Source organism: Artemia franciscana, chromosome 10, assembly GCF_032884065.1.
Source record: "Artemia franciscana chromosome 10, ASM3288406v1, whole genome shotgun sequence".
Classification (NCBI taxonomy): Eukaryota; Metazoa; Arthropoda; class Branchiopoda; order Anostraca; family Artemiidae; genus Artemia; species Artemia franciscana.
The window spans coordinates 50,999,255-51,013,130 of record NC_088872.1 but is presented as its reverse complement, the minus strand read 5'-3'; the positions used below and the strand labels follow the sequence as shown (position 1 = coordinate 51,013,130).

Below are 13,876 nucleotides of genomic sequence, written 5' to 3'. Positions count from 1 at the left end.
AAACTTTAGCGTAAAGAGCGAGGGATTGCGGAGGGGACAACCTATTTCATATACGGAGTAATTTCTGTTCGTTTTAAGTTTTAATGTCGCTCTTTACTTTCAGTTAAAAAAACTAGTTTTTTATTTAAATTCTGAACGTTTTTGAATTAATGCATGTTTGATTTTTGCTCTCCGCACATAAATTATTAAAATGAAATTTGCATACTAATTATTTTTTGGCTAAATGGCTTTCTCTTAGTTGTGATCAGACGATTTTGAGAAATAAGGGGGTGGGGAAGGAGGCCTAGTTGCGCTCCAATTTTTTGGTTACTTAAAAAGGCAACTAGAACTTATAATTTTCAACGAACATTTTTATTAGTAAAAATTATACGTAACTTAAGAATTAACTTACATAACAAACTTTTATATTCTTATATTTTTATTATGTATATGAGGAGGTTTGTCCCCTCGTTAATGCCTCGCTCTTTACACTAAATCTTAAGTTTTGTCCCAATTCTTTAAGAATAACCCCTGAATCAGAAAGGCCGTAGAATAAATAGTTGAAATTACTAAAAATACTTCAGCATAAAGAGCGAGGTATTTATCTTCTCCTAAATACCTCGCTCTTTATGCTAAAGTATTTTTAGAACCCCTCATAAAATCTTAAAATCTCTTAAATCTTATAACTTAAAATCTTAAAACTTAAAATCTCTGTTCGTTTTAAGTTTTAGTGCTACTCCTTAATTTCAATTAAAAAACTTTTTCATGTTTATTTTTTCATTGTTTTTTTTTATAGTAATGCTAGAAAATCTCACGCCCTTTTCATTGAATTTCTCTTCCCCCATGACATATTCCTCCAAGGAAAGATCCTCCACATAGCCCCCTCCCCTTACCCCCCCCCAAACCAAAAAATTCCCCAAGAAACGTCTGTACGCTTCCCAATAACCATTTTTGTATTGAAAGACTGGTCAAAGTTTTAAACTTGCAGCCTCTCCCCTAGAGACTGAGGGGGGTAAGTCACCCCCAAAGACATAGTTTATATGGTTTTTGACTATGCGGAACAAAATGGCTATCTCAAAATTTTGATCCGTTGACTTTGGAAAAAATGAACGTGGGAGGGGGGATAGGTGCCCTCCAATTTTTTTGGTGACTTAAAAAGGGCACTAGAACTTTTCAGTTCCGTTAGAATGAGCCCTCTTGCAACATTCTAGGACCACTAGGTCGATAAGATGACCCCTGGAAAAAAAAACAAAAAAAAACAACAAATAAACACGCACCCGTGATCTGTCATCTGGCAAAAAAATGTGAAACTCCACATTTTTGTAGATAGGAGCTTGACATTTTTGCTGTAGTGTTCCCTGATACGCTGAATCCAATGGTGTGATTTTCGTTAAGATTCTATGACTTTTAAGGGGTGTTTTCCCCTATGTTCTAAAATTAGGCAAATTTTCTCAGGCTCGTAACTTTTGATGACAAAGACTAAATTTGATGAAAATAATATATTTAAAATCAGCATGAAAATTTGATTTTCGATGATTGTTTTTTAGAGTTTCGTTTACTATTGAGCCGGGTCGCTCCTTACTATAGTTTGTTACCACGATAAGATATTTATTTCATAACAATCACTATCATAAGCCCTCAGGGGGCCGAATTTGGAGTTCGGAGTCGACTAATAAAACAAACAAAGCAAAAAACACTAATAATAATGAATAATCAAATTATGTATAAAAATACAAGTCAGAAAAAAAGTAAAAAAATATAAGTCAGAAAAAAAGGGAAGGGGACAAAAAAAAGTCAAGAAATAAACATATATATCTACAAATTAAAAGGGACACTAAAAAAAAGTCCAAAAACTCACAAAAAAAGAACGAAGCATAAGACACACGGAAAACACATATGACTTAAAAGGGAAACTAAACCAAAACAGCGGGGGCAAGCAAATTAGTGTAACGACCCAAAGCACCTCACATGAAAAAAAGAGGGGGCTGAACTAGTTGGCTATTTTATTTATTTTTTTTCTGTGATGAAGGGGACAAAGGTTTTTTTCATATCTGGAAGTAACGCAGCGAATGGGAGACAAAACTGGGATAGGCTCAGAAACAGCCCGAGGCTGTCGTAATCTGGATGGTGAGTGACGTTTGGGGAAAATACTTGCCGTCCGAGGGTTTGAAAAACGGAGGCAAAACGACGACCTCCTTCGCTCAAGGGTTTCCAAACTAGCTTTTTTTTAGAAGCAGAGAGTAAGGCAACTTGCCTTCTTTGAAAATTTTTCGCAAGGCTCTTTTTTGGATTGACTCAATTTTGTCAGATTCTTTACGGGAGATGCCAGGGTGCCAAACTGGACAAGCATATTCAAGATGTGGGCGGGCAAAAGACGTGTACAACCTTAAGGAGTGAGAAGGGGGAAACAACCTAAAATTTGAAAAAAAATTGAATTTTGTTTTGGGGGGGGCGTCACGCCTCTGCCCTCTATACTTCCCTGGTAGCACACAAAAACTGATTCCTCAGTTTTTAATGCTCTACAGCTCAAAACGAGCGGAAATTCAAATAAATAATGAAGTCGAAGAACATAAATTATCACAAATAGGAGTAGGGACACCAGCCCTAAACCTTCTAAGAAACAAAGCGTCAATTTTCTTGGTGAGTTTTATAGAGAACAAGTGGGCTTAATTTTGTGACTTGGAGTGACTGGGCAGTAGAAGACAGGAGAATATGAAAAAAGGGGAATTCCCGTCTCCTCCTATATTTTGTCGCCTTTTTTTAATAGATTTTGAACTTTTTTTTTGTATTTTCACGCAAAATATTTTTTTTAGATATTTTGATAAAAAACAAAACAAACAATAGTATTGCCACCTAGCTTTATAACAAATGAATTTTTCACTCCTCCAACATTTTTGTGGACCACTTGCATCACGAGGCTCCGTAAAACTTAGAAAATATACACGATGAAGCCACTAGGCAAATTACAAGCCACAATGTGAACACAGTTTACCAAAATAATGCGACTTTACTATCGCGAAATGGCTTGAAAGATTAAGCTGAAACTTTCAAGTGTCCTAGAGTTGTATAGAAAGTCGCCAGGTTTCGTATTTGCAGAAGGAATCAGGGAGCCTCAAAGTATTTTTTTTTCCGTTCTGCCTAAACGATTTTGTACAATGAACTTGATTTTTAATTTTGAAGTAGCAAGGTATGTCGAAGAACATGCACCCAAAATATTGAAATAGTGTACCATGTGCATCTAGGGAACAGCCACGGGAATCAAGATGAATCAAGTCTACAGTTAGAAAAGGGATGAGAGGCCTATATTTTATCCTTTCTTATTAACATTTCGACTAAAAAGGGCGAAAAAATTTGTTTAAAATTCTTGTAGAATCCCGGGATTAAGAGGATCTCTATGCACAAAAATAGTAACAGCTTTATTTCGCCTCAAAGTAGGTAAAAGAGCTTGTAAGGATAAGTTCAGTTCAGACAAAAATGAATCACTGGCCTTTGAATATCTTGAACACCTCAGTTCAAAAGACTTGAAAGATTTGTTGCTTTCAAAGCGAGTCTTTTATTTCGTTTCTCTCTTTGCTTAAAATTTACATTCGTTAGCCCACTGGTCAGGTGAACCCCTAAGTAGAAGAAACATGAAATCAGTTTTTCCGTATTTATTTATGACTTTCAAAAATGAGTCCAAGATTTGTTTCGTTCCTCGTTCCTGGCAAACCTTATAGAACTTAATGGGAACAAACCTTTTTAAGTCTGTTTGTAGCGATATATTACATCTGAAGCAGGGAACTAACTCGAAATTAAAGTTCCAAAACAGTATTTTTATTTTTACCCGAGTGAAGCTTGGTCCCCTAGTTTTTTCTTCGACTGAATCTTCAGGCGTGTTTCCAGGTATAACCACCGTCAGGGGACCACTCCAGATGGAGTTGTTGCTTCTTGCAAAGCTGTTCTTCAAGTATCATTTGTGGGGTGTTTCCTCTTGTAGGTAATTTGATCGCACCCTTTATTCTTTGAAATTTCTTTGATTTTTTTTTTTAAAGTTTAATAACAAAATGCATGAGTAATTTTCACCGGAAATATTCCGAATAATGTTAAGAATTTGTTAAAAAATTTTGTTAAGTCGGCTGAGGAAATGTAAACAGGCCTCGGCAAAACTTTGAAATGGAAGTTTTTTTACTGGAAGTAAAGAACGCAATTAAAATTAAAATTTATGGAAATTATTCTTATATAAGAGGGACTGCCCCCTCCTCAATAACTTACTCTTCAGGCAGAAGTTTTTTTAAGAACTTTTAAAAAGGTTCATATTCTAATTACAGGGCCTTGTGTTGCAGGAATCGTTCTGAAAGGATTGAGACAAAAGGTCGAAATCCGGTGCATAGAGTAGACTATTGAAGAGGAAGCCCCCGCTCATATAGGGAATAATTTCTGTTCCTTTCAAATTTCAATATTGCTTCTTCCCTTTAACAGAGTTTTTTTTTTAATTTAACTTCTGATCGTTTTTCAAATAAATCCATGAAATGCACCATCTTCCGTTGAAAAATCCCACCAAAAATTCCTCCATAAAAAGTTCCTCCCATGTCAAATTTCTCCGTCGGGAAATTACCTCGGAAAATTTTATCCTCCCTGGAAATTTCTCCGGAAAAAGTTGTTGCTTACGGTTCCGTCAGAAAAATATTCCTTAGTTTACTTCTATTTGAAAAAGACTAGTTTTTATTTAATTTTCTATTCTTTTAAAGTCACAGGGAAATTCCCCCTGTGTGAAAAATATTTGCAGAAACTTCCATCCCAATGAAAAATTTTTCACGTAAGATTTCCATCCCTGGAAAATTTTCCACCCCCCTGAAAACTGTCGCTATAGTTCCCTATAAAAAATACTATACGTAAACATGGGCAAATTTCATAACTTGCGGACCTTCCTCCAGTGGACCTTGAGGGTCACGTCATCTTCAAAGACATAGCTATTGTACTTTTCAACTATACTGAACAAAATGGTTATCTCAAAATTTAGATCAAAGAACTTTTGGGAAAAGGACGCGTGAGGGGAACAAGTTGCACTCAAATTCTTTTGGTCAGTTTAAAAGGGCACTAGGACTTTTAATTTCCATTTGATTGTGCCATCTCGTAATATTCAGGACTGTCAGTTCGATGCGATCACCCCTGAAAAAAAAAATGCATTCGTGATCAAAAAATTCGTAAAGAGCTCATTTGATTGGAAATTGAAAGGACTAGTGTCCTTTTTATTAGTTCACAGTCGTTGGACGAAAATTAGGCCCCTTCCACGCCCACCATTTCTCCGGAGACATCCATTCAAAATTTTGAAGATAGCCATTCTGCTCAACGTAGTTGAAAGCTCCAGAAATTATGTATTTAAGGATGGCAGCCCCCCTACAGCCCTCAGGCAAAGGGTTGTAAGGTATGCCCGGGGGCACATAAAGTTGATATAGAAAGGGTGATTGTATAAACTACAAAGGGGGCTTAATGGATTGCTAAGCAGAAGTTTTAATGCTATTTTTGAGGCTCAGAATGATGGTAGGGTGGATACCCCCCCAAAACATACACACCTCGTATTTTCCCAAAACCCATCTGATAGAGATTTTGGCATTGCCGTTTTTGTCGTAGAAACTTCGAAAAAGGCTCATTCGATTGAAAACTGTATGGCTAGTGCCCTTTTTAATAGTCAAATGTGCTTGGAGGGCAACTACCCCCCCCCCCAACGCCTGCCATTTTTCCAAACACATCCAATCAAAATTTTCAGATTATCATTTTGTTGAACATAATTGAAAGGTCTGGAAGTTGTATCATCCCCAAGATGTATCAGGGCAAGGGTATGAGTTATGCTGCAGGGGCATCTAAGGTATATATATAGAAAAAGTGATCGTATGAACTTTGGAGGGGGATCGTTGGATTTGTAATCAGATGTTCTAGTGCTCTATTTAAGGTTCAGAGTGATCGGAGGATGGATATCTCCCGACCAAACCTCGTATTTTTCCAAAATGCATTTGATAGAAATTTTTAGATTGCCATTTGTTTTCATAAGAACTTCAAAAAGAGCTCATTCGATTGAAAATTGAAAGGGCTAGTCCCATTTTTAATAGTCGAAAGCGATTGGAAAGCGAATTGACCCGTCCTCTTGCGTCAAACATTTCCCCAAACACATCCAATCAAAATTTTGAGATAGCCACTTTGTTCAACGTAATTGAATGGTCCGAAAATTATGTCTTTGAAGATGGTCTCCCCCCCCCCCCCACATACACAGCTTTCAAGGGAAGGGATGCAAGTTATGTCCTGGTGGCATATAGCGTTATATAAAAAGGGTGATCGCACAAAACTTTGGAGGGGGCTCATTGGAGCCCCCATATAACACTACAATAACACTACTACTACCAAAGCAATGTATATACTGTATTGAGGGGAAATTTGAGCTAAATCAAAAGACGCTATGTGCATTCGAATGGTCAAAATACCATATCTCAAGAATTGATTTAGGTATTAAGTTGGAACTTTTAGAGAATCCTGAAGAGGAATATCATCTCACCAAAAGGCAATATGTGCACACTACTGCTAACATTACTGTGACTGCTGCATTTGCTATTACAACTACTACTACTACCTCTGTTGATACTACTTGTAAGGCTAAGAGCACTGAGAGGAAAATATTATAAAATACTGATTATAAAAAGGACATTTCAGCAATGTCATAGCAGCTGCTAATCGCATTAAGTTGAAACCTTTAGGACTTGATGAGAGGGATGTTCTTCTGATCAAAAGACAATATTATAATACACTATTATATTATTACGAGTAATATCAATGCTACTACTGTTGCTACTATTACAACTGTGCCTAGGGGTATGATGGTGAAATTTTCAATGAATTTCAATTGGGCAGGTGAACTGAATCACTACACGTCGTCTGTATGCAGCTTTCCAAATGGGTGTAACAACAATATCTTAAGAACAGTTCTATGTGTAAAGTTAAAACTAACAGGGATTGTTGTGAGGGTTGTTAAACTAACCAAAAGAAAATATTTTTGAATCTAATACTACTGGTTCTACTCGTATTACTACTACTTATACTGTTACTACTACTTCTATTACTAATACTTCCACTAAAGCTTAGGCTACTACAATTAATTCTACTGCTAATACTACTTCTACTGCCATTAAACCTAAGGGTGTGAAGGTAAAAATTTTGGGATGTATAGTAAATAAATGAAACTAAATCGAAATAGACTATGCCAATACAGGTTGTGAAGCAGGGGCATCATAAATGCTCTAAAAACGGTTGATGATATTAAGCCGAATCTTTCAGCGTGTGCTGAAGGAGATGCATAATATACCAAAGATGCTATGCGCATGCTTCCACTAATGCTGCTCTAACCATTGCTCCTGAGCAATCTAAGAGTATCAAGGTGAAGCTTTTAAGGAAAATTTAGGCGGATGTTGAACTAAATCAAAACAAGCTATGAACATATAGACTTTCAAAAATTGACACAGCAATATCGGAAGAAGAAATTATATTATTAAGTTAGACCTTTAAGGGTCAGTTTGGGGGGAATTTGAAGTAGCCAAATGACACTATGTGTATAATTTTAATACCACCGCTACAATTACTTTAAATAATGACGTTAAGAGCATTAAGGTGAAACCTTTAGGGAAAGTTTAGGAGGAGTTTCAAATAAGCGAAAAAACTGTGTGCATGCAGGTTTTCAAAAGGACTTATAAGCAATATCATAGGCTGCGCCACTCTATAATAGCCAGAAATATTGTTGAAAATTTTAAAGGAGCTAATTCGAATCAAAATTAAAAGTTCTGGTGCCCTATTTAAGAGTATAAATAGATTGGGGGGCAAGCACCCCTTCTCTCAAGCCCATTCATTTTTCTAATAAATCCAGTCAAAATTTTGGGACAACTATTTTGTTGATCATAGTGGAATGGTCCAGCAATTATGTCCTTAAGGATATTGGGTATGCCTACACCCAAAATCGTATAATTGGCTCATTATGGTTTAAAACTAAATATTGCTGTAAACTAAATCCAAAAGACATTTTTCTTATGGTTGCAAAGTAATGCCTATGCCTACGACATTTTGCTTATGGTTGCAAGTTTTGGGGGTAATACCATTTCTACTTCTGCTCTTATAATTTAAATAAATAAAAAGAGTGTAAGTGCATTCAGGTTGTCGAAGAACACAGAAAAAAATCTTTTGGGAATTATATAGTCTTAATTTTCTGGTCAACTTCAGGAGTTACAAAATTAAATTAAAAGATACTGTTTGTGTCAGGATTAAAAATTATTGAAAAGGTTCTCAAACATGCAAAAACAACCCAAACTATGTATTCTTATAGGAAAAAAACTGAAAAAACATAGCATATTGTTTTTTTCCATGAAAAATATTATATCAATAAAAAACGAACAGAAATTAATTTTGAAAACTTTTTCCACAAAATAAGACTTTAAAAGAAAAGTAAAGAGCTCTATTAAGCAAAAAAGAGTGGAAACAAAATTAAATAATGTTCCAAGCGTAAAACTATCATATGTTACTATCAACGATTAGACGAAATTAAAAAAAAAAACAGAAATTACAATGAATAGCCGAGTCAAACTCCAAACGAGCAAAAATTAGTAAAGTAACGAGTAAAAAAACCAGCAGAGTAGTAGTAGTTATACAAGTATGGTAATTAGAGTTAAGGGATAATTACAGTCTCTGCTTTATGATTATTCCTTTTGAATTTGGTTTGGTTTACATTTCATTTATCATTCCTGGTAGTTTGGCTCTTTGTCATAGGACTCTTTCCTCTTTTTGAAACGCTTTTTTAAAAATTTTCTAAGTTAATACCTAGAAAACTGAATAGCTAAGAAACTGTTCTCGTAAGGTATTTGCTCGAACACTGAATTCCACACCGTAATGTCTTTAATTCAGAATTGTTTTTAAGTTAGACCAGTTTGTGTAACGAAAGGTCATTGACAAATCAAAATAAACCCAAAGCAATCTCTCCATCCACCAAATTACAAAACAGTTAGACTACAGGCAAAACCAGCCGATCAAATATATTGTCAGATCCGGTTTTTCGCTTTAAAACTATGTTGCAATACATCTAGTTTTTTATTATGACTGTGAAGACCTTTACCGTCAAACTCTAAAAAAAAGTGTCACTGTTGCCATCTCAATCCAGGATCATTCGTTTACCAAACCTTCTTTTTTTTGCCCGAAAAAGCTTAGACCATTTTTCGGTTGAGGCATGTTTTCGAGAATAGGAATCATAGACAGCGCAATAAAGCTTTGTAAATGAAGAGCAATGCAGGCACAATGTACTATTTTTTTCTGACCAAGGCTTTTTACATAGAAGGAGTTGTCGTAAAATCTTAGAAAGGAGCTAATTCGATTGGAAATTGAAAGTTCTGGTACCCATTTGAAAAGTCAAAAGTGATTGGAGGACAACAAGCTCATTTTTATACCTATCATTTCTCTTAACACATCCAATCAAAATTTGATGTATCCATTTTATATAGCATAGTCTAAAATCCCAGTAATTATGTCTTTGGGGATAACAGCCCCCTCAAAATCTTCAGAACAAGGGCCACAAGTTATAGTAGGGCCCTTTCAAAAGGGCTCATTCGATTGGAAATTCAAAGTTCTAGTACCCTTTCTTAGAGTCAAAAGTGATCGGAGGGCAACTAGCCCCCGAAGTCCTCTGTCCCCAAATGCGTTCGATAGGGATTTTCAGAAAACAATTTTTTTTCGAAATAGTCCAAAGAGCATTCAACAAGACCTTCGAGGTTGACAAAATCCCCCAGAGCCTGGGGCAAGGGCTGTAAGTAATTCCAAATGGGCAAATAAGGTTTTATGGAAGGGATGGTTGTAAAAACTTTAGAGAAGGCTCACTTGATTGGAAATCCAATGTTCTAGTTCCTTTGTAGGAATCTGAATGATAGGAGGGCAACCCTTCCCCCCAAAACGCTGTCTTTTTCCTAAGCGAATCTGATTAGAAATTGTGAGATAGCATTTTTTCAAAATGGTGTAAAGAGCATATAACAAATCCTTCAGGGTTAACATAACCCCCGAGAGCCAATGGTAAATAGATGCAAGTTATGCGCCGCGGTATAAGGCTCTTATGCAAGAGGTGGTCTCATTTGATTGGAATTCGGACGTTCTAGTGCCCTTTTTAAGAGTCAAAAGAGATTAAAGGGGAACCAGCCCGATCATCAAAGCCCTCAGGGCGAAGGCTGTAAGTTAGACCATTTGTCCATTGTTTACGCATAGCATATGTTACTGAGGATGTGGGAATTACTTCACTTTCCAAAAAGATGAAGAACCTCCATGTGAGCTTTTCAGAGAATGTTTAAGGGAATGTTAAACTAAATCAATGTACGTTTTTTTGCATGCAGGTTGTCAAAAGGGCTTGACTTAGGAATGACTGACTATATTAATTTGGAACTTTCATAAAATGATAAGGCACATGATATATTGACGAAAAAGGCAATATATGCAAGCCACTGCTACTGCTCCAACTACTACTAGTACTACCACTTCTACTACTACTAAAATTACTGTTTCCTTAGCGGGTACTACCGAGGTTTAGGACTATTGAAAGGAACATCTGGGGAAATGATGAGGGCAAAGCTGAACTGAATTAAAACATTCTCTATGCATATGCATCGCTGATACAGTATCATCAATATTTTTGGAACGGCTTACCATAACTAGATGACAAAACTGAGGCATTTTGGAGGAGATTTTCAACTAACTAAAAGGCTATCTGCTACTACTGCTATTGGTGCTACCACTGCTGTTACCACTACTACTACTAATACGCAGCGATTCCTGCAACTACTGTTCCTTTTACTACTACTACCACTATAATGCTGGTACTGCCAAGGCTACACTTATGAAGGCCAAAACTTGAAAGAGTTTCAAGAAGGAATTTGAAATAAATCAAAACACACTAAGTGCATACAGATTGTCAGTAAGGCGTATCTTAATAATGGATTTTATATTAAGTCGGAACTTCCAGAGGAAGCTCAAAAGAGAAGATTCATTTACCAAGGGTAGTATTTACATACTACTACTAAAACTACTACCACTACCACTTTTACTGTTGCTACTGCTTCTACTACTGCTACTGCTACTAAACTACTCTAACTTTTACTAAATTGAAACTACTTGTAAGGCTAAGGGCATTATCATTATACTACTTTAGTTTGATTGGATGTGATTGGAAATCAGAGGTTGTGGCGCCCTTTTTAAGAGTCAAAAGTGTAAAAGTGTTCGAAGATACTGCGAAACTGTAACCACTACTACTACTACTACCACTACTGCCACTACAACTACTGCTTCTCTAGTAAGTACTTCAATTGCTGAGGATGTCGGAGCTAGGAAAAATATGTGGAAATATTGGGAAAGTTGAACTAAATCAGAACCCGTTATAGGCACACAGATTATCGAATGTGCGAGTCACAAATATCTTTGGAATGGTTTACTTTTACGCTTCGAGGGCATCGTGAGAGGGATGTTCCACTGGCCAAAAGGCAACATGTTTATACTACCAGCGTAATCGATGCTGCGGCTACTGCATTATTACTACTATTACAACAATGCAAATACTACTTTTGCTCCTCCTATTATCATTACTTCTATGATGCTAGTGCTATTAATACTAAAGGCATGACAGTGAAAATTTGAGAGAATGTACATGAGAAGTTTAAACTGAATTAAAACACATTGTGGTCATGTATAATTTCAAAAGGGCATACCTCAGGAATCGGCTAGGGGATTAAGTTAGAACTGTCAGGGCTACTTCTTGTACTACTTTTACTACTTCTGTTGTAACTGCCACTTACGCTAAGAGAACTGTAAGTGAAAATTATGGGAAGTGTTGAGGGATAAGTTTAACTAAATGAATACACAATATGGATTTACAGGTTATCAAAGGGGCATATTTGCCGTTAGAACGCATCAGTAATTCCATGGTCCAGCTTTTTTGGTTTTTAGTTTTAGCTTTTTCAGTTTTAAAACTTTGGGCAAAATTTGAATATTGTATCAAAGTTTTCAGTTTGTTAAAAAAGTTCTTAACATATTTTGAACACCAAAATTCCATGTGCATTGATGGATCTTCAATGACTTTTAATTTTCTATACGGCTGAAGTACATGAAAACTCTACAATAGCATTACCTGATGTTTAAATATATTGCTCACATATGTCTAAGTACGTTGAAATTTATTATAAAAAAGGAAAAGAAAATTTTACCATTTAAAGTCACAAGAAGCAAAGCTCCCGGTAGTGCTTGCCGACCCCTCCCCTCCATCCAAGAAATTGTCCAAAGTCATTTGGTATGAAGACTCGCTATTTTCAGTAACACTCCAGCCAACAAAATAAGATACCATCCCTCCTTTATAATAACTGATACGGACTTGCATACCACAGTATATGATTTAATGACATATGAGGCGGATCACTTAAGTTAAAGACGATTTAAAATAAATTAGCGCTATTACAGTCAAGTTTTTAACTGTAGCAGCAGTATTGGGCCTGTGACTTTAAATGACATTTATCCCTGATAGGGGGCTATACTACAAGGGCTATGTACTCCCACCATTCCTACGAGAGATATATCGTTATCTAAGCTTCCAGTGATAAGAATAATCCCATGAAAGGCTTGCTAGCTGTTATTTTTCGATAAAAAATGTCATGAATACAAGTGCCATGTACTCGGTATCTTGCGTAAGGCACTTCTTGGAAACATTATTATCTGACTTTCGTTTACCAAGTATTTTGTTTAATAGTTGAAGTGAGCTTGAATTATCATGATGTCTAATAAACGGTGTTTTGATATGGATCGTAATATATGATTGGAAGATGTCTTTTTTTACTCTAATGGTATCGAACGCTCTGGTTCATTGACGACCAATGACGCTAGTTTTGATACTCAAGTTGTAACGCTAGAAAATTGTAATAAATGTATCTGGCCAGGAATCAATTTTGTAATATAATGGTCATGACCACACCAGTTTTCTAATACCGGGCTTGCAACTGAGTTTGGGCCCCTACCTTCCCATCCAAGGCCCCATGTCACCCTCCAGGGTCCCATTTCTCCCTCAAGGGGTCCAATGACCTCCCCAAAAAACCTATTCTATCTTTTGAACATCGAAATTTTTTCCAATTTTTTGTCCATGTCTTTATATCACATTAAATAAACTTCAAAGAAAAAATTTACTTGTTATACTTCAAAATTACAAAATCAAGATGATATAAATATGCTAGTGATTTCTTTTCAATTAGAAAAATAACTTTTTTTGTGATGTTTTTTCATTTAATTTTATTTACTGAATTTTTCAACTTTTTTCATGTTTTAAAATCACACTAAATATACTTCTAACAAAATAGATTTATTTGTGACACCTTAAACATGCATGAACATGATATAAACACGTCATTCGTAATATTTCTATTGAAAAAAATGATTTTTGCAGTGACATCTTTTGAACTTAGAATTTCTTGGACAGAATTTTTTTTATATTATAACTTTTTTTGACACACCGGAACGCAGTCATATATATTGCTCACAAATGTCATAGCCTCCATTTACATTAGAAGGTTTCATTGGAAAGTTTTCCATCCTCTCCTTGAACAAATGGACATGTTTTGAAGTTTTTCATATGTTCATCTACAAGTACATCCCCTTCTTCCCAGTTTCAAGCCGCACCTGCGCAAAAAGCACACTGAACCTGGTCAATTTGGCCAACAGAAAAAATCCAGCTTTTGCTAGTTCTCTGGTATCAATGAAACCCTTTGACCGCCTTCCATTAAACCTCCTTAGTCTATCATTCTCTTATTTAACAGAACTACCTTCTTTTTCTGAAAGTAATGGTCGGAAGGTATACGTTGGTGGCTGCAGATGAAAATCG

The 13,876-nt window shown here is 35.9% G+C and overlaps 1 protein-coding gene across 5 annotated transcripts in view; it reads left to right on the top strand.

The window, feature by feature from the left end:
• LOC136032337 (carbohydrate sulfotransferase 11-like) overlaps nucleotides 1–13,876 on the top strand; it is a 46,907-nt gene that overhangs the window by 1,321 nt on the left and 31,710 nt on the right. The window lies entirely within an intron of this gene.